The sequence below is a fragment of the Lithobates pipiens genome, unplaced genomic scaffold, assembly GCF_037356315.1.
Source record: "Lithobates pipiens isolate NorthernLeopardFrog02 unplaced genomic scaffold, aLitPip1_a1.2 Scaffold_27, whole genome shotgun sequence".
In the NCBI taxonomy this organism is placed as follows: Eukaryota; Metazoa; Chordata; class Amphibia; order Anura; family Ranidae; genus Lithobates; species Lithobates pipiens.
The window spans coordinates 35,044,641-35,068,627 of NW_027507788.1; the positions used below are offsets into that span (position 1 = coordinate 35,044,641).

The following is a 23,987-nucleotide window of genomic DNA, read 5'->3' on the forward strand; positions in this document are numbered from 1 at the left end:
ATATATAGATATATATAGATAGATATAGATTTCTGTTTATCTATCCATCTATATATTATTTATTTATTTTTTATGAAATGTTAAATAAATATTGCCAAAAAAAAATACAATTTATTAATAAAATCATATGTTATTAATAAAAAAATATATAGTCAAAAATAAAAAATAAATCAATAAAATACTATTAATAATAAAATGATATATGTTAATAATATAAAAATTGTCAATAAATTTATAAAATAAAAAAAATAATAAAAATAAAGAAATAATAAAAATATAATAATAATAATAATAAAAATAATAATAAATAATGTTTTGGGTTATTGCACAGAATACGGCAGTGATCAAAATAGAGGCGATTCAAAAGAACGCCCTATTTGAGTTGGCATCCTTGTATAGAAGGCCTAACCAGTACGTAACCAGTATCATGCATACAGTTCCATTGATGCACACCATCCTTTGCTGTCCCATATTCAACCTCTGGCCCCCGTCTACAGGGCCCTTCACCCGTTTCCTCTTTTTGGGTTGCACGCCGATATCGATTCCTATCCTTTTCCTTTCCTCTATCAGTGGCTGGGCTCTTTGTGTCCCCCTTTGCTCCCTCTCACCTCTCCCCTCCCCCCTCTGTGTATGTCTCTTTTTCTATTTCTCCCTCCCCCCCCCCCATTCTCGCACCCTCCCTGCGGCTCTGCACTGGATGAGGAGATGGAATTTTTCATCTTGGCCCCGTGCCAGAGCCGGCTCTCCGAGAACCAGAGAGAGGGATAGAGAGGAGAGGCAGAAGAGAAAGGGAATGCCAGGAGACGGACAACGAAGGGATGGCGGAATAATATTCAGCGTCCTCCAATAATCAATCGATCGTCAAAATAGCAGAACGCATCTGTCATTTAAATGTCTGGGGGTCACCGTAGGTGGGGGGGTACCAAAGGGTTATCGGAAATTCCAAAGATTCCATCAGAGGATGTGTATGGGGTGGGAATAATTACCACCTTAAGAAATGATCAATAACTCATCAATAGTCAATCAAACAGGCTTTATATGTTTTAAAAGATCTGATGATTGATTCTCGCAATAATGGCGCTCCGATAGCAGAACATGTGCTAGACATAAGTGCATCCTATTTCTTTATGGCGCCCATAAATGTATACATTTTTATTTCATTTAACATATTACATTTTTAATTACATTCTTCATACAATCAATTGTATTTATTTTTTATCAATTTTTTATCATCTTACGTTTTTTTAATACATTTTTCATCTTGGCCCAGTGCCAGGGCTGTAAGAGAGATAGAGAGGAGAGGCAGAAGAGAATGGAGGGGGACCAAGGGACCGGCGTCAGAGGGGTGGAGGAGAAATATTCATCATCTGCCAATAATCAATCGATCGGCATAAGTGCAGACCTCTTCTGTCATTTAAATGTCATGGGGTAGTTGTAGGTGGGGGATACAAAGGGCTATCAGAAATTCCAAAGATTCCATCATAGGATCTGGATGTGGGGTGTGAATAATCAAAACCTTAAGAAACGATCATTAGCTGATCAATAATTAATCAATTGGCAAACTAATAGACCTTATCTGTAATTTAAATGGCCAGGGGTAACCATAGATGGGAGATACAAAGGGTTATCAGAAATTCTCAAGATCCCATTGTAGGATGAGTACGGGGTACAAACAAATGCCAATCTTAAGAAATGATCAATAACAGATCGATAATCAATTGGTAAAACAAAAGAAGGCATCTGTCATTTAAATATCCAGGTGGGGGATACAAAGGGTTATTGGAAATTTTGGAGATTCTATCGTAGGATGTATATGGGTTGTGAATAATCACAACCATAAGAAATGATCAATAGCTGATCAATAATCAATCATCTGGCAAAATAATAGACCTTATCTGTCATTTAAATGGCCAGGGGTAACCATAGGTGGGGGATACAAAGGGTTATCAGTCTGAACATTCCATTATTGAATGAGTACAGGATGTAAATAATCATGAACCAAAGAAACGATCAATAACTGATCAATAATCAGTTGATTGGCAAAATAATAAACCTCATCTGTCATTTAAATGGCCAGGGGTAGCATTAAATGGAGTAGACAAAGGGTTATGAGAAATTCTGAAGATTCCATTGTAAGATGAGTATGGGGTGCGAATAATTATGACCTTAACAAATTATCAATAACCAATCAATAATCAATCAATTCATAAAATAATAGACCTTATCTGTCATTTAAATGGCCAGGGGTAACCATAGATGGGAGATAGGGTTATCAGAAATTCTGAAGATCCCATTGTAGGATGAGTACGGGGTGTGAAAAAATGCCAATCTTAAGAAATTATCAATAACAGATCGATAATCAGTTGGCAAAACAAAAGACGGCATCTGTCATTAAAATATCCAGGGGTAACCATAGGTGAGGGATACAAAGGATTATTGGAAATTCCGTCGTAGGATGTATATGGGTTGTGAATAATCAAAACCATAAGAAACGATCAATAGCTGATCATTAATCAATCATATGGCAAAATAATAGACCTTATCTGTCATTTTTAACCATAGGTGCAGGTGGGGGATACAAAGGGTTATCAGAAATTCTGAAGATACTATTGTAGGATGAGTACAGGTTGTAAATAATCATGACCCAAAGAAACGATCAATAACTGATCAATAATCAGTTGATTGGCAAAATAATAAACCTCATCTGTCATTTAAATGGCCAGGGGTAGCATTAAATGGGGGAGACAAAGAGTTATCATAAATTCTGAAGATTCCATTGTAAGATGAGTATGGGGTGCGAATAATTATGACTTTAAGAAATTATCAATAAACAATCAATAATCAATCAATCAGGAAAATAAAATACTGCACCTGTCATTTAAATATGCAGGGGTAACCATAGATGGGGTATGTAAAGGGTTATTAGAAATTAAGAAGATTACATCTGTAGGATGAGTATGGGGACTTAATAATCATGACCTCAAGAAACAATTAATAACTGATCAATAACCAATCAGTCAGCAAAATAATAGACCTCATCTGTTATTTAAATGGCCAGGGGTAACCATAAAATGGGGGATTCAAAGGATTATCAGAAATTCTGAAGATCCCATTGTAAGATGAGTACGGAGTGCGAAAAAAATTACAACCTTTGGAAATGATCAATAACCAATCGATAATCAATTAGCAAAATAAAATACGGCATCTATCATTGAAATACCCAGGGGTAACCGTAGGTGGGGGATACAAAGGATTATCGGAATTTCCAGAGATTCCATCGTAGGATGTACATGGGTAGTGAATAATCACAACCATAAGAAACAATCAATAGCTGATCAATAACCAATCAATTTGTAAAATAATAGACCTTATCTGTTATTTAAATATCCAGTGGTAACCATAGGTGGGGGATACAAAGGGTTATCGGAAATCTATAAGATTCCATTGTAGAATGAGTACGGGGAGAGAATAATCACAAACCTAAAGAAATGATCAATAGTCGATCAATAGTCAATCGAAATGGGCTTCGTATGTTTCAGAAGATCAGATAGGTCATTGGTTCTGCTCAGACCGATCGGAATCATCTCAGTTAAATTGATCGGTTTTGCTCAAAAATTGATCGATGACACAGTTTGGCGTCTATTTATAAAAAATAAAAATATGCATAGCTATTTGTCCAGAAAATGTCCATTCATTCCACTAGATGGCGCAGATGAGCATAGGAATTACACAGGTCAATGGGTACATTTATTTGTTAATTCCCTCTAGTGTTCTCTAGAATTGTTACTTTGTATCTCTTGCTACAAAAATATATACAAAGATATAAGTAATTCCTACACTCCTCAGCGCCATCTAGTGGCTATAATACGGTATTTTACTACAGCCCATTTTAAAAGAACATTCGTCCAAAACAGCATCCCCCCCCCCCCCTTTCCCTATACAAGTAATAGCCATCAGTCCGCTGCATGCAGAAGGAAGCATTTCCTCAGTCTCCTCTCTCCCCAATGATCACTCAGGCTGTACATTGTAACTTTGCAGCATCTAAAGCTAGCTACACACTATTTTGTTTTACTTTTGTTCGTTCGATTTTGTAAAGTCCGTTGCTCTGCCCGGATACAGAGCGATCGGAAAGTTCAGGTCGGTTGTTATATGACATGGTTTTGGTAAACCGGCCAACCGGCGGGGGAGGGGGGGTTCTCATTGAGCGAATTGCTCCTTTGTCCAAAAAGTCAATGCGGTGCAATTTTGCATCGCAGTCAATAGAGGGCGTTTTTGCATTTAAGTCAATAGGACACGATTTTGCATCACAGTCAATAGGGGTTTTTTTTGTATTGAAGTCAATAGGATGTGATTTTGCATTGTGGTCACTAGGAGGCGTTTTGGCATTGATGTCAATGAGATGCGATAGGCATTGAAGTCCATGGGATGTGATTTCGCATTGCAGTCAAAAGGGGGTTCTTTTGCATGTAAGTCAATGAGACACGATATGCATTGAAGCCAATGGGATGTGATTTGACATTATAGTTAATAGGGGCGTTTTTGCATTAAAGTCAATGGGATGCGATTTTGCATTGCAGTCAGGGGGTTTTGATTTTGCATTGCAGTCAATAGGGGGCGTTTTTGTATTTAAGTAAATGGGATGCGATTTTGCACTGAAGTCAGTGGGACTAGATGTTGCATCACAGTCAATAGGGAGCGTTTTTGAATTGAGGTCAATGAAAATGCAATTTTGCATTGCAGTCAATAGGGGGCGTTTTTGCATTGAAGTCAATGGGATTGCGATTTTGCATTGCAGCCAGGGGGTTTTGATTTTGCATTGAAGTCAATGAGACGCGATTTTGCATTGAAGTCAATGGGATGCGATTTTGCCTTGCAGTCAATTAGGGGCGTCTTTGCATTGAAGTCAGTAGGGGGTGTTTTTGTATTTAAGTCAATGGGACTCAATTTCGCATCACAGTTAATAGGAGGCGTTTTTGCATTGAAGTCAATGGGACTCAGTTTTGCATCACAGTCAATAGGGGGGGATTTTACACTGAAGTCAATGGGACTAGATTTTGCATCACAGTCAATAGGGGGGCGTTTTTGAGGTCAATGGGATGCAATTTTGCATTGAGGTCAATGAGATGCGATTTTGCATTGCAGTCAATAGGGGGCGTTTTTGCATTGAAGTCAATGGGATTGCGATTTTGCATTACAGTCAGGTTGTTTTGATTTTGCATTAAAGTCAATGAGACGTAATTTTGCATTGAAGTCAATAGGATGCGATTTTGGCAATGCAGTCAACTAGGGGCTGTTTTTGCATTGAAGTCAATGGGACTCAAATTTGCATCAAAATAGAGGGCATTTTTGCATTGACATCAATGAAATGTATTGAAGTCAATGCGATGCGATCTTGCATTGCAGTCAATAGGGGAACGCTTTTGCATTGCAGTCAAAGGGATGCGATCTTGCATTGCAGTAAATAGGGGGCGTTTTTGCATTGAAGTCAATGGAATGCGATTTTTGCATTGCAGTCAGTAGGGGGTGTTTTTGTATTTAAGTCAATGGGACTCAATTTTGCATCACAGTTAATAAGAGGCGTTTTTGCATTGAAGTCAATGGGACTCAGTTTTGCATCACAGTCAATAGGGGGTGATTTTACACTGAAGTCAATGGGACTAGATTTTGCATCACAGTCAATAGGGGGCATTTTTGAATTGAGGTCAATGGGATGCGATTTTGCATTGCAGTCAATAGGGGGCGTTTTTGCATTGAAGTCAATGGGATTGCGATTTTGCATTACAGTCAGGTGGTTTTGATTTTGCATTAAAGTCAATGAGACGTAATTTTGCATTGAAGTCAATAGGATGCGATTTTGGCAATGCAGTCAACTAGGGGCCGTTTTTGCTTTGAAGTCAATGAGACAAGATTTTGCATTGAAGTCAATGGGACTCAAATTTGCATCAAAATAGAGGGTGTTTTTGCCAAATGTATAGAAGCAGAACAAAACTCTGGATAGCCGCACTCCGGGTTGAGTAAAAATTAGGTGCCTTTATTTCTTCAAATGCAAGTGCAAAACTCCATTGAACAACACATCACAGCAAAGGGGAACAAAAAAATGGTACAAGGTTGCTGACGCGTTTCACGCTACAAACAGCGCTTACTCATAGCTCAGGGCGTTTTTGCATTGACATCAATGAAATGCAATATGTATTGAAGTCAATGCGATGCGATCTTGCATTGCAGTCAATAGGGGAACGCTTTTGCATTGCAGTCAAAGGGATGCGATCTTGCATTGCAGTCAATAGGGGGCGTTTTTGCATTGAAGTCAATGGAATGCGATTTTTGCATTGCAGTCAGTAGGGGGCGTTTTTGTATTTAAGTCAATGGGACGCGATTTTGCACTGAAGTCAATGGGACTCGATTTTGCATCACAGTCAATAAGGGGGCGTTTTTGATGTCACCCAACTGGCTGTGATGTGTGGTGGAGCTGTGTTAATCCCAGAACTGGATGGACAGAAATACAAATCCTACAGCAAATTTTTGAGCTTCTGTAGAGCGGACACGGAAAATGAACGATCAGGAAGCCGAAGGCGGGAGGGGGGAGGGGGAGCAACATTTCCATCCTTTATAAGTAGATAGCAGTGATAAATGAAACCCGTACGAATGGGATGATGACATCCAGAGGTCATGACCGCATCTTTTGAAAGCAAGGATATGAGCGTTTATTTTCATAACAAAACAAAAAAAAAATTGTAAAGTGGCTCTCTTAGGTTAATTGACACCTTTTGTTATCGCGGTTTATTGTGCTTTTTATACGGCAAAAGAAAAAAAAAATTACATCTTTAAGTGGTTTCAATGCATTTCTATATACTATTTATTTTTATTTTATTTTTTTAAAGAGGGTTTTTGTACTTCACTGTCCTTTGTAACACAAAAGCAAACATAATTGTTATTATTTTTATTTTTTTAACTTTCTTTTTTTATTTTTATTTTTTGACAGGGCCAAAAAAAAAGCAAAAAATAAAGAATAATAACATACAAAAAAAAATAATAAAAAAATAAAAACAATCTCTATGTACTGAGCAAGCAAATAGCACAGATAAAATAACTTACCATTTCCACTTAAAAATATATCAAGGAGAACAAAAAGAAAACAACCCAAAGGCAACTGCAAGGCATGCTAAAAAAAAAAAAAAAAAAAAAAAAGAACAACAACAATAAACAAACAAAAGAAAAGCTTTAAGATATCATAATAAAAACAAAAAATAATAAAAATGCATTTATTTAATTACCATTTAATGTAGCATTTAGTTACCTTCTCAAAGTTTTGGTCCCGTGATTTAGTGCAACAGCTTTAAAATAAAGGATCAAAAAGAAAAAATAAATACCGCGCTAAACCTAAATCTACACTAGTACAAGTAAAAATCGCTGCAGCTCAGTTTTACAAGATACACGTAAACACTATAAGATAACAAAAGGAAAAATCCGCGCACATACATAAATACTATAAATAAATTAAATAATAAACACCTATGAGTGATTAATTAATTCATTGCAATAATAGTGAGAAAAGTAGATCTACCCCTCTAATAAATCAAACATAACATCATTTATAAAAAGAATTATAAATAACAAGTGTTCATAATGAAATTCGAAAAATCCCAGTGAAGTGATAAAAAAAAGTGATTTCAAATATAGGAAACAGAACAAAAAGTTGTATTGATCCTTAAAACTGAACTGGCATGACAAAAAAACAACAACAAAGAAAAAAAAACTGAAAGAACGTATATATGCAGGATTAAATTCAGCAGCTCTAAACTAACTAACAAAAAAAAAAAAATAAGTAAAAAAAAGAGCGAAAAGTTGTACTGATCCTGGACTGCAAAGCACGCTATAAACAAAAAGATATAGAAAAAACTAAAAAAAAAAGAATGTGTCATAATATAATAACAAAATGTGTAAAAATGCATTTATTTAATTAACATTTTGACAGCCTTCTCAAAATTTGGGTCCCATGATTTAGTGCAAAAGCCCTAGAAAAAAAAAAAAAATAAAAAAAAACAGAAAGAACAAAAAGTTGACTTGATCCTGAACTGCAAAGCACGCTATAAAAAAATAAATTAAAAAAAAAGTCTATGGGTCATAATATATATATATATAAAAAAAAAAAAAAAAAGTGTAGAAATGCATTTATTTAATTACCAATTTAACAGCCTTCTCGAAGCTTGGTTCCCATGATTTAGTGCAAAAGCCTTAAAAAAAAGTAGTAGAAGAAAAAAGTAGTGGTAGTAGTAGTAGTAGTAGAGGTAATAGTAGTAGTTGTAGTAGTGATAATAGTAGTAATAGTAGTAGAAATAGTAGTAATAGTAGTAGTGATAATAGTAGAAATAGTAATAGTAGTGGTAGTAGTGATAATAGTAGTGGTAGTAGTGATAATAGTAGTAGTGGTAGTAGTGATAATAGTAGTAGTAGTAGTGGTAATGGTAGTATTTGTGGTTATTTTTTTTTTATTTAGAAAGAGATATAATAGTGTATTTTTCTTTTCCTCACAGAGGACAAAGATATGCAAGGGAGGTGTTACCTGCTGTGATTGGCTATCACAGAGATCATGTTATGGTTTTTTCACCACACTAATTCATCCCAAAGGTGTTCTACTGGGTTGAGGTCAGGACTCTGTGCAGGCCAGTCAAGTTCCTCCACCCCAAACTCGCTCATCCATGTCTTTATGGACCTTGCTTTGTGCACTGGTGCGCAGTCATGTTGGAACAGGAAGGGGCTGTTGCCGTAAGAGTTCCCTTCACTGGAGCTAAGGGGCCAAACCCCTGAAAAACAACCCCCACACCATAATCCTCCCTCCACCAAATGATTTGGAGGGGTAGCCCAATACTTTTGGCAATATAGTGTAGATGAGCGAGTTTGAAGTGGAGGAACTTGACTGGCCTTCAAATATTCCTGACCTCAACCTGATAGAACACCTTTGGGATGAATTAGAGCAGAGACTGAGAGCCAGGCCTTCTCTTCCACATCAGTGTCTGACCTCACAAATCCACTTCTGGAAGAATGGTCAAACATTCCCATAGACACACTCCTAAACCTTGTGGACGGCCTTCCCAGAAGAGTTGAAGCTGTTATAGCTGCAAAGTGTGGGCCAACTCAATATTGAACCCTACAGACTAAGACTGGGATGCCATTAAAGTTCATGTGTGTGTAAAGGAAGGTGTCCCGATACTTTTGGCAATATAATGTATGTGGTGTCAAAGAAGAAAGCCCACCTCTGTGGTGTCCCCTATATGTGTAAAGGGGTTAAAAATCACCAAGCAGCACCTTCATTTCACCTTTCCCGCAGACACTAATGCATTTTACCAACTAGCAAAATTTTACCAAAATTCTCCAGGTTATGCTGTTGAATGTCAATGTGTTAAAGCAGTGGACTCTCTATGGGGGAGTCAAAACTAGAACTCTCCAATCAGCAGGGTGGCACGAGCCTTACTAATTGGAGAGCTCTAAGCTCTGACCCAGTGACCCAGCAGTGGGCACGTTGTACCTCTGCAGAGAGACCACTGCTTTTCCACTTGTGAGGGTTCCTACTTTCCAACCTAAAAATCGACTGAAAGGCTTTGAACGATTTTTATTATATTGCGTCTGGTATGTATTGTGCTGATTTAAACTAAAAGTTCATTTGGGCTTTCTGAATTCATTATATCAGTCCGATCCTGGGGGGGGGGGGGAGGGGTGGACTATCAGCGCGCTGATGTCATCTGATTGAAAATTCCTTGTTGGCTTTACCCACAACTACTGTACTTACTGTAAGTCCTCTGAGCCAGGGTTCTCAGACCTATATACTTCATCTTTGATTCATAAGGCACCAAGTTATTATAAAGATGATTTAGCTTGGATAAGTAAAGTGCATTCATCGTATCGCTTAATGGACGTAACATTAATTGGTCTGCAGTCTGAGGGCCCGGAAGTGTGCCCTGATGGATGCTACGAGGTCACCGACTCACCTTAAATTAAAGTTCACTTCAAACATTAAATACCATTATTTCCTAGTCCTACCACTACAGTGCAAGTATTCTATCCTATAACTTCTGAAGGATCCAACATGTGAGACTTTGAAGTCTATCTATGGCCAAAACCTCTTTTTTGCAGCCCTTTGGTATATACTGTGAGGCCCTCAGACCTCAGCCGTTTGTAGTGGGAACATTGATTACGGCAGTGGCCTCCATACTGTAACCTGGGGCTGGGTGTGGCCCTTTGCTTGCTTTTATCTGACCCCTGGGGCATTGTTCCCCCCACTGTCAGCAACAGTGGGCCATAGTACCTGCCACTGTATTCCTCCTGCTGATACCAATGATGGGGCACTGTTCCTTCCACTGGCACCAACAAAGAGGCACTATTCCCCCCACTGACACCAGTGATGGGGTACTATTCCTCCCACTGGCACCACAATGGGCTAATATTACTCCCATTGACACCAACAACGAGGCACTATTCCTCCACTGATGTCAATGATGGGCAATATTCCTCCCACTAACACCAACAGCGAGGCACTATTCTTCCCACTGACACCACAATGGGCTATAATTGCTCCCATTGACACCAACAATGAGGCACTATTCCTCCACTGATGTCAATGAAGGGCAATATTCCTCCCACTAACACTAATGATGGGGCACTATTCCTCCCGCTGACACCAAGAATGAGGCACTATTCCTACCACTGACACCATTGATAGGGCACTGTTCCTGTCACTGACATCAACTATGGGGCACTATTTTGCCCACTGAAACAGGTGACTATTCCTCCCACTAACACCCAGGATGGGGCTATATTCCTCCCACTGACACCAACAATGAGGCATGATTCCTCCCACTGATGGGCACTTTTTCTCCTACTAACACCAATGATGGGGCACTGTTCCTGCCACTGACATCAACTATGGGGCACTGTTTTCCTACTGATACCAGTGATGGGGCACTATTCCTTATACTGACACCAACAATGAGGCTCTATTCCTCCCACTGACACCAACAATGAGGCTCTATTCCTACCACTGAAACCAACAATGAGGCTCTATTCCTACCACTGACACCAACAATGAGGCAATATTCCTCCCGCTGACACCAACGATGAGGCTCTATTCCTCCCACTGACACCAACAATGAGGCTCTATTCCTCCCACTGGCACCAACAATGAGGCTCTATTCCTCCCACTGACACCAACGATGAGGCTCTATTCCTCCCACTGACTCCAACAATGAGGCTCTATTCCTCCCACTGGCACCAATAATGAAGCTCTATTTATTCCACTGACACCAACGATGGGCTACTATTCATCCCACTGACACAAACAATGAGGCAATATTCCTCTCACTGACACCAGTGATGGGGCACTATTCCTGTCACTGACACCAGCTATTGGGCACTATTTTTCCCACTGCCACCAACGATGTGGCACTATTCCTCCCCTTCATACCAATGACAGGGAACTGTTTACTCCCACTGACACCAGGTTCTATTCCCACTGGCCACTATTAGGTCTGCAATTTGACAGTCCTCTCAAGCACTCCATATTATGGTTTGGCCCTTTGGTGGTGTCAGGGGCCACATTTTAGCCCCTGTTAACTCATAAGTTGACAACCACATTTGGGTTTGTCCAATCAAATGGAAAAGGTCTTCATCCAGCTCCACTTATACTGAACTCTGGTTGGTGGATATAGGGATCTGACCATCCGTAGGGATTACATCCCATTTTAACGCCATCAAAAGATGGAAGAAAACTCTGGATGGACACAATCTCACATATATGACATCTACTTCTATTCTGGGGATTGGTCTTGGACAGGGGTCTCCAATCTCTCCAAATAAAGGGCCAGTTTACTGTCCTTCAGACTTTAAGAGAGACAGACTTTACCCGGTGGCAGTAGAAACTCCCTGGATTAAGTGGATGTAACCAATGCCCCATCATTGGTATTAATGGGAGGAATAGGGCCCAATCACCGGCGTCTGTGGGAGGAAGGGTACCAAATCGCTGGTGCCAGTGGGAGAAATAATCCTACCATTGGTGTCAGAGGAAGAAAGAATGCCGTTGGCGCCAGTGAAATAGTGCCACAGAGGCCTGATAAAGGCAATCAAAGGGCCACATTTGACCCCTGGGCTGCAGTTTGGAGATAAAACTGGTCTAGGATCTATTGCTGAGAGGGAACAGAGGGTGTCATTGTGAAAAGGGCCCTAATTTTGGGGGGAATTTTCTTTGTAACCTGGCCATACAATGGTAGAATTACGTTCAAAACCTTTACTTTTCAGAAGGTGGTTTGTGGGGTCAAATTGACATTCACTGCAAGATAATTCGATCTTGGTCCAGTTTTCTGGTTCTTCTCACCTCCAAAAGCCCAGATGAAGGACGATTGGTAAAGCCCACAAAACAGGCTGGCTACCTTTTGCTATTAGTGTGTTTAATAAAATACTTATTGATGACATTCCGAGGCGCTATCTGGGCCCTTTATTCTTGGGAGTGCTGGCTTTGACTTTGAACTGAAATACAGTGCCTTGCGAAAGTATTCGGCCCCCTTGAACTTTTCAACCTTTTGCCACATTTCAGGCTTCAAACATAAAGATATACAATTTTTATTTTTTGTGAAGAATCACCAACAAGGGGGACACAATTGTGAAGTGGAACGAAATCTATTGGATTTTTGAAACTTTTTTAACTAATAAAAAAATGAAAAGTGGGGCGTGCAAAATTATTCGGCCCCCTTGCGTTAATACTTTGTAGAGCCACCTTTTGCTGCGATTACAGCTGCAAGTCGCTTAGGGTATGTCTCTATCAGTTTTGCACATCGAGAGACTGAAATTCTTGCCCATTCTTCCTTGCAAAACAGCTCGAGCTCAGTGAGGTTGGATGGAGAGCGTTTGTGAACAGCAGTTTTCAGCTCTTTCCACAGATTCTCGATTGGATTCAGGTCTGGACTTTGACTTGGCCATTCTAACACCTGGATACGTTTATTTGTGAACCATTCCTTTGTAGATTTTGCTGTATGTTTGGGATCATTGTCTTGTTGGAAGATAAATCTCCGTCCCAGTTTCAGGTCTTTTGCAGACTCCAACAGGTTTTCATCCAGAATGGTCCTGTATTTGGCTGCATCCATCTTCCCCTCAATTTTAACCATCTTCCCTGTCCCTGCTGAAGAAAAGCAGGCCCAAACCATGATGCTGCCACCACCATGTTTGACAGTGGGGATGGTGTGTTGAGGGTGATGAGCTGTGTTGCTTTTACGCCAAACATATCGTTTTGCATTGTGGGCAAAAAGTTTGATTTTGGTTTCATCTGAGCAGAGCACCTTCTTCCACATGTTTGGTGTGTCTCCCAGGTGGCTTGTGGCAAACTTTAGACGAGACTTTTTATGGATATCTTTGAGAAATAGCTTTCTTCTTGCCACTCTTCCATAAAGGCCAGATTTGTGCAGTGTACGACTGATTGTTGTCCTATGGACAGACTCTCCCACCTCAGCTGTAGTTCTCTGCAGTTCATCCAGAGTGATCATGGGCCTCTTGGCTGCATCTCTGATCAGTCTTCTCCTTGTCTGAGCTGAAAGTTTAGAGGGACGGCCAGGTCTTGGTAGATTTCAAAATGATCGCTTGCACAGTGCTCCTTGGGATGTTTAAAGCTTGGGAAATCTTTTTGTATCCAAATCCGGCTTTAAACTTCTCCACAACAGTATTACAGACCTGTCTGGTGTGTTCCTTGGTCTTCATGATGCTCTCTGCGCTTTCAACAGAACCCTGAGACTATCACAGAGCAGGTGCATTTATACAGAGACTTGATTACACACAGGTGGATTCTATTTATCACCATCAGTCATTTAGGACAACATTGGATCATTCAGAGGTCCTCGCTGAACTTCTGGAGTGAGTTTGCTGCACTGAAAGTAAAGGGGCTGAATAATTTTGCACGCATCACTTTTCAGTTTTTTATTTGCTAAAAAAGTTTCAATTATCCAATAGATTTCGTTCCACTTCACAATTGTGTCTCACTTGTTGGTGATTCTTCACAAAAGATTAAAATTTTATATCTTTATGTTTGAAGCCTGAAATGTGGCAAAAGGTTAAAAAGTTCAAGGGGGGCCGAATACTTTCGCAAGGCACTGTATCTGCTTATACTTGGGTCCAATGCTCCACCAGTGTTTTTTAAGGTAAATGCTATACCCAACCAGGCACCAAGAAACCTTAGGTTCTTCTGGAGGTTGCTAGCGGTTCCTTGTGCTGTGTTTAAATGACCTCCCATTTGATGGTGCCTGGATCATTCTGGGACCAACACCACCTGGCAAAATCAGCAGCATAGTGCCAATTATCTTTATAGCTGTCTGTAAGGATGGCAATCTGACTACTACTGTAAAGGTTGCGGTATTTCTACTGACCACCAATGTAGGGGGATCTTTCCTATTGACACCCAATGAACTGGTTTTAGTAAGACTTTTCTCTGAGATGTAAAAAAATTCAGAGGTTCTTCTGGGATAAGAAGGTTGGGAGAAGATGGCCTAGATGCAGAGACTTGTCAAATATGTTCTGGTGTCCATGACCTCAAGATTACCAGCCCAGCCTCTACAGCTCTATACCATTTGAATTCCCATAGAGTACAAACCAAATTCTGACATTAACTTTCCACAGGAAGTACAAGACGATAGGAAATATAAAAACTGTTATAAAAAATAAGAAAAGTAAAATGAAAAGTGTGATTCCTACCTCCGCAAACAAACAAGGTGTCCACTGTACATGTAAACCTGATCACGAAAATCTCATATAGCCTTTAACACGGTAATGTTATTTCAAAAGTCATTTATTAACCACTTGCTTACTGGGCACTTAAACCCCCCTCCTGCCCAGACCAATTTTCAGCTTTCAGCGCTGATGCACTTTGAATGACAATTGCGCGGTCATACAACACTGTACCCAAATTACATTTTTATAATTTTTTTTCCACAAATAGAGCTTTCTTTTGGTGGTATTTAATTACAGCTGGGAGTTTTATTTTTTGCTAAACAAACAAAAAAAGATGCAAAATAAAAAAAATAAAAAAAATCATGTTTAATAGTTTGTTATAAAATTTTGCAAACAGGTAATTTTTCTCCTTCATTGAAATGCGCTGATGAGGCGGCGCTGGTGGGCACTGATAGGCGGCGCCGGTGGGCACTGATAGGCGGCGCTGGTGGGCACTGATAGGCACAGATAAGGTGGCACCGATAGGCAAAGATGGAAACAGATAAGATGTCACGGATGGGTGGCACGGATGGGCACTGATAGGTACCACTGATAGATGGGACTGATGGGCACTGATAGGTGGCACTGCTGGGCACTGATGGGCGTCACTGATGGGCACTGGTACATGACACTGATGGGCACGGATATGTGGCACTGAGGTGCAGCACTTTGTGTGCGAGCAGATTGTGGGCACTGTGGGCACTGATGGATGGCACTGTGGCACTGATGGGTGGCACTATGGGCACTGATGAGTTGCACTTTTTGCTATATTTTAGGTGGCACTGGCAGGGAGCAGGTGGGCACTGATGAGCTGTCCCCAGCTCGCTGTGATTGGGACTGATGTCCCGATCACGGCCGCCGATTACCGGCTCTGTTGTGATCACATGATCAGCTGTCATTGGCAGACAGCTGATCACATGGTAAGGGGTCGGGATCGACCCCTTGCTCCGATCTGTGATCAGGCGAGTCTCATAGACAGATCAGGCCGCTCGTGCACGGGACGACGTCAATAGACATCGTCCCGGCAAAGCAGGTCCGCGCTGTAGCCGTCATTCGGCTATAGCGCGGATCTCAAGAAGTTAAAATAATCCCTGGTGAATCCTGCCATATAGGTCCTTCCTGTTATGACAAAGCTCTGTCCATGTCTCCCCGTTGTGCTCCTGCCTTGTTATCTGAGCTTCCGAAGAAGACTACATTGGCAGTTTCAACGAAAGGCATGGTTCACCGTTTTTCACCATCAGGAAACCCACCCTGATCTGAATAGGGCCTACATTTTTTGCTTCTTAGAGCCACATGGTATCAGTTCATAAAAATCTTTACATCTTGTCTTTTTGTTTTTTTAGGCACCAGACAATCACAATGCACCAACAATTGGCTTGGGCAGCCGAGACTAAACACCAGAGAGAACCTTTGTTCATAAGAAGGTAAGTTACGTTGTACTTGCACTGTATAATGAACCTTATGTAATAAATTACATATATACTCCTTAAATAATTGCATGAATCACCAGCTTCTTGTTAATACCTATAGGATTTACATTTGTTAGTAGGTTTGAGCAAAATCAAGAGTATTCTTTTTGCAAAATTTGGCAAAATGGATTGGGGTCAATGGTGGAGGTGAAATGAACTGGGAGCAGGCCCTTTAAGTGGTCCATGATGTCTGTAGGGGAGGAGCTCCCAATCATTTGTTCGCTGTGATTGGCTGCACAGTGATGACGTAATTGGTGGCCTGTAAGTGAAGGCTTTGCCACAGTTCTGGAGGCACCAATTGAGCCCACCCTAGGACAACACAACAACACTATATTCAGAAGATGGGCGCTAAGGTGTTGCCTATAAAAAATTTAGGGTATGCGGAACTCATTACCCTTTCTCTATACATCCCTCTCTTTCCTTCTTCCCTTCTTATCTTTATTTATATCCATATTTACTTCTTGAATTTGGAAGCTCCCACATATGCTACCTACGATCATATAGAATTTTTACAGTTAGGCTGCTTTCACACTGGGGCGGTATTCAGGCGTTACAGCGCTAAAAATAGCGCCTGTGTAACGCCTGAAAAAAGCCGGCCCCTTTAACTCCAGTGTGAAAGCCGGAGGGCTTTCACACTGGAGCGATGCGCTGGCAGGACGGTGAAAAAAGTCCTGCCAGCCGCATCTTTGCAGCGGTGAAGGAGCGGTGTATTCACCGCTCCTAAACCGCTCCTACCCATTGAAATCAATGGGACACCGCGGCAATACCGCCGGCAAAGCGCCGCTGCAGCGGCGCTTTGCGGGCGGGTTTAACCCCTTTTCGGCCGCTAGCGGGGGTTAAAACCACCCCGCTAGCGCCCGCACACCGCCGCTAAAACGACGGTAAAGCGCCGCTAAAAATAGCGGCGCTTTACCGCCGACGCTGCTCCCGCCCCAGTGTGAAAGCAGCCTTATAATTGTAACTGTATAAATTAAGATATTTCATTCAAAAACAGATCAACAGTTGCTTATAAGTTTATTACTTTTATTTAATAATATATAATAGCAATCTATACTATTCTTTGCATTTATATAACTCAGCTTCATTAATTTGATTGATAACAGATTATATTGTACACTTGTATAATTTACCTTTGAATACATAATAAAATATTCCGACAAGGAAAAATTTAGGGTACAGATGTTTTCTCGCCATTTCACAGGCATGCGTAATTTTTTAAATTTTACAAGTTCTGTATCTATTTACTCGGAGCAACCTCATCTTTAAAGAGGAAGTAAACCCTGATGGGTTTACTTCCTCTTTCATTCCCTGCAAAGGCAAAGCATAATGGACTACTATGCATTGCATAGTGGTCCATTATGTGTCACTTACCTGACACAGGAGCCAGCGAAGTCACCGCTGTCCCCTGTAGTCCGGAGCCTCCATCTTCTCGGTGGGGTCTCGCAGCTCCGCCGCTGTCATTCGGCGAAGCTGCGATGACGTCACTCCCACGCATGCGCACGGGAGCCGAAACGCGCGGCATCTTCGTCGTTGACGCTGCCGCGCTCAATGCGCCTGCGTGCCGCTGTCTACGGTGTGACCCTTTGCTTGCTTTTATCTGACCCCTGGGCCATTGTTCCCCCCCCACTGTCAGCAACAGTGGGCCATAGTACCTGCCACTGTATCCCTCCTGCTGATACCAATGATGGGACTCTATTCCTTCCACTGACACCAATGATGGGACTCTATGCCTCCCACTGACATCAGTGATGGAGCACTATTTTTCACACTGACACCAATGATGGGCACTATTCCTCCTACTGATGTCAATGATGGGGCACTATTCCTCACACTAACACCATGGATGGGGCACTATTCATCCCACTGATGACACCAACAACAAGGCACTATTCTTCCCACTGACACCACAATGGGCTATAATTACTCCCTTTGACACCAACAATGAGGCACTATTCATCCACTGATGACAGTGATGGTCACTTTTCTTCCCACTAACACCCATGATGGGCAATATTTCTCCCACTGTCACCAATGATGAGGCACTATTCTTCCCACTGATACCAATGATGGGCAATATTCCTCCCATTGACACCAACAATGAGGCACTGTTCCTCCCACTGACACCAGTGATGGGGCACTGTTCCTGTCACTGACATCAACTATGGGGCACTATTTTTGTATTGCATTTTTGTACCCTAAAAATGAACGGAATTTTCTTGCGCAAATATCGCGTGACATAAAAATTGGAACTACTACAATTTTATTCCGCAGGGTCTCTGCTCTCAGATAATATCTTCTATGTGGGTTTTAAGTAATCTGCAGGCATAACATGATTTGTGTGTGAAAAAATACAAACAGTTCTGGCAAAGTTAAATGGCTCCAAAAGATTAGAGGTGACCAAAAATGGGCCAAAATATACCCTCATCAGCCCCATTATTTTATGTTTTTATTCACACATAAAAATCAAGTAAAAAAAATAAATAAATGTACAAACATTAAACAAATAGTAAAAAAAAAAAAAACATTTAAGCCCCATACACACTATCAAATTGTCTGCTGAGTTTTTCCTTCAGATTTACCAAAACCATATAATATGAGGTCAAACCTTAGGAGTTTCAATGTGTATGCAATCAGGCAGGCCCTTCTACTACATGGTTTTGGTAAATCTGAAGGAAAAACTCAGCAGACAATCTGATAGTGTGTACGGGGCTTTAGAAAACACAAATACTAAGAACATTAAATTAAACAAAAAAAAAAAAATACTACCCTAAATACCTTTTCCCCTAAAAAAAATCTAAATAAAAAAGAAAAAAAGAAAGAAAACAAAATTGACCCAAGAAGCTCACTTACTAAAATTGAGATTCTGTGCAGGGGCTTCCTGTAACAAAGACCAGTCACTGCTGCTCTCTCTATTTATGCTGGGTGACGGGTCCTGACTCCACCCTCTCCTGTCTGTAGTGGGTGGAGCTGCTGAGCCTCTCTGCACAGGCTATGTACAGCCCAGTGATCATGTCACTGCTACTTTTACAAGGTAATATCTGGCTTTGCAGAGGCATTTGATAAACACAAAGTCGATTTTTATCCTTTGTGGCTATTGAGGAATATAGTTTTAAAAGAAAGTCTATCAACTTTAACAATATATATATATATATATATATATATATATATATATATATATATTATTTTTTGCCTGGATTAGGCAAACTAACAGGTTCTCGTGGGACCTTTAAACAGCTCTGACATTGGAAGCCTTAAAGAAAAAAAATGTTTTGTTTAGACTGAAGGTTTTAACAAACAAATGACGGATTGCCCGTGAGCTACAAAAGTACTTAGCACAAGGATCTCTGCGACTCGTCTAGGATCACACACGTCAGAAGAGACAGCTGAGGGAGAAGAAAGGAGAGGTGAGAGCGAGAGCAAAGCCATCGCCTCCGGGCAGAGGAAAGCTGATCAGAGACCTGAATGTGAACGATCGGCCACAGAGGACCTCTGCTGGGTCAGCGATTCTCAATCTTTTTTTTTTTTTTTTTAGTGCAGCACCCATTAAAAGTATGAAAAATCTGGGGGCACCCTTGTCTAAAATGTACAAAACTTAAATGTTACTCATTAATGGGAAACCCGAGCCTGGGGTGATGCACACAAACACCATGATGAAATTAACTTGTGTCAGAGTCCGTCCCCCCTTCACATCAGAGGTCCCCCTTCACATCAGAGGTCCCGCCTTTACATCAGAAGTCCCCCCTTCTCATCAGAGCCACCCCTTCACATCAGAGGTCCCCCCTTCACATCAGAGGTTCCCCCTTACATCAGAGGTCCCCCTTTACATCAGAGGCCCCCCTTTACGTCAGAGGCCCCCTTTACAGCAGAGGTCCCCCCTTCACATCAGAGGTCCCCCCTTCACATCAGAGGTTCCCCCTTACATCAGAGGTCCCCCTTTACATCAGAGGCCCCCCTTTACGTCAGAGGCCCCCTTTACAGCAGAGGTCCCCCCTTTACATCAGAGGTCCCCCCTTCTCATCAGAGCCACCCCTTCACATCAGAGGTCCCCCTTCACATCAGAGGCCCCCCTTCACATCAGAGGTCCCCCTTTACATCAGAGGCCCCCCTTCACATCAGAGGTCCCCCCTTTACATCAGAGGCCCCCTTTACATCAGAGGCCCCCTTTACATCAGAGGTCCCCCCTTCACATCAGAGGTTCCCCTTTACATCAGAGGTCCCCCCTTCACATCAGAGGTCCCCCCTTTACATCAGAGGTCCCCCCTTTACATCAGAGGCCCCCCTTCACATCAGAGGTTCCCCCTTTACATAAGAGGCCCCCCTTTACATCAGAGGCTCCCCTTCACATCAGAGGTCCCCCCTTCTCATCAGAGCCACCCCTTCACATCAGAGGCTTACTTCACTTTGGAGGTCCCCCTTCACATCAGAGGTCCCCCTTTACATCAGAGGCCCCCCTTCACATCAGAGGTCCCCCTTTACATCAGAGGTCCCCCCTTCTCATCAGAGCCACCCCTTCACATAAGAGAGCCCCCTTCACATCAGAGGTCCCCCTTTACATCAGAGGGCCCCCTTCACATCAGAGGGCCCCCTTCACATCAGAGGTCCCCCCTTCTCATCAGAGCCACCCCTTCACATCAGAGGCTTACTTCACTTTGGAGGTCCCCCTTCACATCAGAGGTCCCCCTTTACATCAGAGGCCCCCCTTCACATCAGAGGTCCCCCTTTACATCAGAGGTCCCCCCTTCTCATCAGAGCCACCCCTTCACATAAGAGAGCTCCCTTCACATCAGAGGTCCCCCTTTACATCAGAGGGCCCCCTTCACATCAGAGGGCCCCCTTCACACCAGAGAGCCCCTCTTCACATCAGAGAGCCCCTCTTCACATCAGAGAGCCCCTCTTCACATCAGAAGTCCCCCTTCACATCAGAGGCCCCCCTTCACATCAGAGGGCCCCCTTCACACCAGAGAGCCCCTCTTCACATCAGAGAGCCCCTTTCACATCAGAAGTCCCCCTTCACATCAGAGGCCCCCCTTTACATCAGAGGGCCCCCTTTACATCAGAGAGCCCCTCTTCACATCAGAGAGCCCCTCTTCACATCAGAGAGCCCCTCTTCACATCAGAGGTCCCCTTTACATCAGAGGGCCCCCTTCACATCAGAGGGCCCCCTTCACATCAGAGAGCCCCGCTTCACATCAGAGAGCCCCTCTTCACATCAGAGGTCCCCCTTTCACATCAGAGGTCCCCTTCACATCAGAGGTCCCCCTTCACATCAGAGGTCCCCTCTTCACATCAGAGGTCCCCCTTCACATCAGAGGGCCCCTCTTCACATCAGAGGTCCCCCTGTCACATCAGAGGTCCCCCTTCACATCAGAGGCCCCCCTTCACATCAGAGGCCCCCCTTCACATCAGAGCTGCCCCTTTACATCAGAGGTCCCCCTTCACATCAGAGGGCCCCCTTCACATCAGAGCCCCCCCATAACATCAGAGCTGCCCCTTTACATCAGAGGTCCCCCTTCACATCAGAGCCCCCCCATAACATCAGAACCCCCTCTTCAGAGATCCCCCTATTATATCAGAGCCCCCCTTTACATCAGAGCCCCCTCCATTACCTCAGAGGTCCCCCCTTCACATCAGAGGTCTCCTTTTCACATTAGAGGCCACACAATTTCATTAGAGCTCCTCCTATCATATTGGAACCCCCTATTCCCATCAGAGGTCTCTGTCATATAAAAGAGATATATAATTAGAGTAAGCCTCCACTTCACAATAAATACCCCCCCCCCCCCCCTCCACCATTACATCAAAGCCTCCCCTTCACATGAGAGACCCTCCCTCCCCCATTACATCAGAGCCTCTCCTTCGAAGATTCCCTGATTTTATCAGCGCCTCCTCTTTACATCAGAGTCCCTCTTTTCATGTCACCATATAGATTAGCTCTCATAGAGACACCTGGTCCGGTGACAACTATCTAAAAAGGGGACTTGCTCTTACTTTGGAGTGATTTCTACTAACTTCCTGTTGTGTCTCCAGGACAGGAAGTGAAGGAAAGTCTCTCCAATGTGACAGAGGCAAAAAGCCATTCCCTACCCTATCCAACACTAAAAATAGTTTTGGCTGGAGATACGCTTTAAACCCTGTACATTATCTGCGTTCCACTAGTGATGCAACAAGCCAGCCTCTGACCGACATTGCTGTCATGTGAGGATAGATTCCAGGAAAGCTTTGCAATAATGCGTACCCAACCATGTATTACATAAGCCGTCTATTTCTAAAACTTTGAAATTAATATTTTAGCACGTTTTTCCCTCTTTATAAACGCCCATTCAAAAGTCACGGCAAAAAACTTGCTGACCTGATTTATTTCCATTTAGTCCATCCAGTGCCAAGATGTACACAGCTCTGCCACACAGCAAATGCCACCCTGATAACCAGACTATACCTTTTCTACTGCTGCTAAGCCACATACGTTGGAGACCTCCCCACCCTTAGCTTGTGACTGGACAGTGAGAGAGCAGCAACAGTCTGATGGATGTCATCTCTCTGCTCTCTCCCCCTATCAGCATGGTGCTTTGTAGCACATGTGCATGCAGGGCAAATGTTTAGCCTTAAGTGTAACCCCCCAACCTCTCCCAGCCTGAGGGGCATTGTACAGGGCAAGAGGCTGTCAAGTCAAGAAAAACAGGCTGTACAAATTCAGATATTAACACGAGTTGCATTTAAAAAACATTTATTAACAAATATGAAGTTGCAATAAATAAATATGGTAATAAATATTTGATTTCATGAATTCCTTTTTTATATATATATATATATATATATATATATATATATATATATATCTGCCCGGAGTGCAGCTTTAAGTCGTATTTTCTGCAGTTCATCCCCTTTACACCGGAGGGAGCCAATCCTTTAAATGGCCCAGTTATGCCCAAAGCCCGTTCCTGATCATGTGGCACAGTGATTGGCTGCACAGTGCTGACATCATTGGGAGTGCGCCCTCTCAGGTCTCAGTTGTCAGTAGTTGACAGCAAGCTGTATGTGACAGCTCAGTCACGGTTCTGGGGGCACCTCAGAGATGCACGTTCACTACTTAAATCAACAGAGCTCCAGCACACAGCCTGTGGTTGACAGTCTCATCTCTGTTCCTGTGTGCTGTGCTATGAGGTTTCAGAGCTCTCCTCACTGAGCTCTGCAGAGTGTAATTTACAGCTATTTGTCCCCTGTTTTCTGACAGCTCAGACAAGCTTTATAAATGCTGGACTTTGAATGGCTGTAGAGAAGAGAAAACTGCAGATAAACAGGTACACCTTATAAAAGAGGATTTGTTTCACCTCTGTGTATCACCTGAGGCCAATCACTTCAATGGGTATATGGAAGGGTTTACAACCTCTTTATAGTGGTATTAAACCCTAAAGCAAACATTTATTATATTGAAGCTTACCAATTCTTATGTAGTGGCTGCATTTGTTTTCTTTCTTTCTCTCCCTCACCCCCCCCCCTCTCTCTCTACCCCTTTCTCCCTCTTTTTTTCCTTCTTTATTTCTTCCCCCCCCTCTTTCTTTCATTCTTTTTGTCTCTCTCTTCCTCCCTATCCCTCTCTCTCGCCTCTTTCTTTCCCCCCTCTCTCTCTCTCTCTTTATTTCTTCTCTCTCTCTGCCCCCTCTCTCTCTCTCCCTCTTCTCTCCCTCTTTCTTTCTTTCTTCTTTCTCTACTCCCCTCTCTCTCTTTCTTTCTTTTTTTCTTCTCTTCCCCCCCTCTTTCTTTATTTCTTCTTGCTCTCTC

The 23,987-nt window shown here is 42.3% G+C and overlaps 1 long non-coding RNA gene across 1 annotated transcript in view; it reads left to right on the top strand.

Moving 5' to 3' along the window:
* LOC143933765 (uncharacterized) overlaps positions 1–23,987 on the top strand; it is a 79,872-nt gene that overhangs the window by 44,250 nt on the left and 11,635 nt on the right. Inside the window, exon 2 of the long non-coding RNA XR_013263147.1 lies at positions 16,083–16,163. This is a non-coding gene — a long non-coding RNA (uncharacterized LOC143933765). The remainder of the gene's footprint in view (positions 1–16,082; positions 16,164–23,987) is intronic.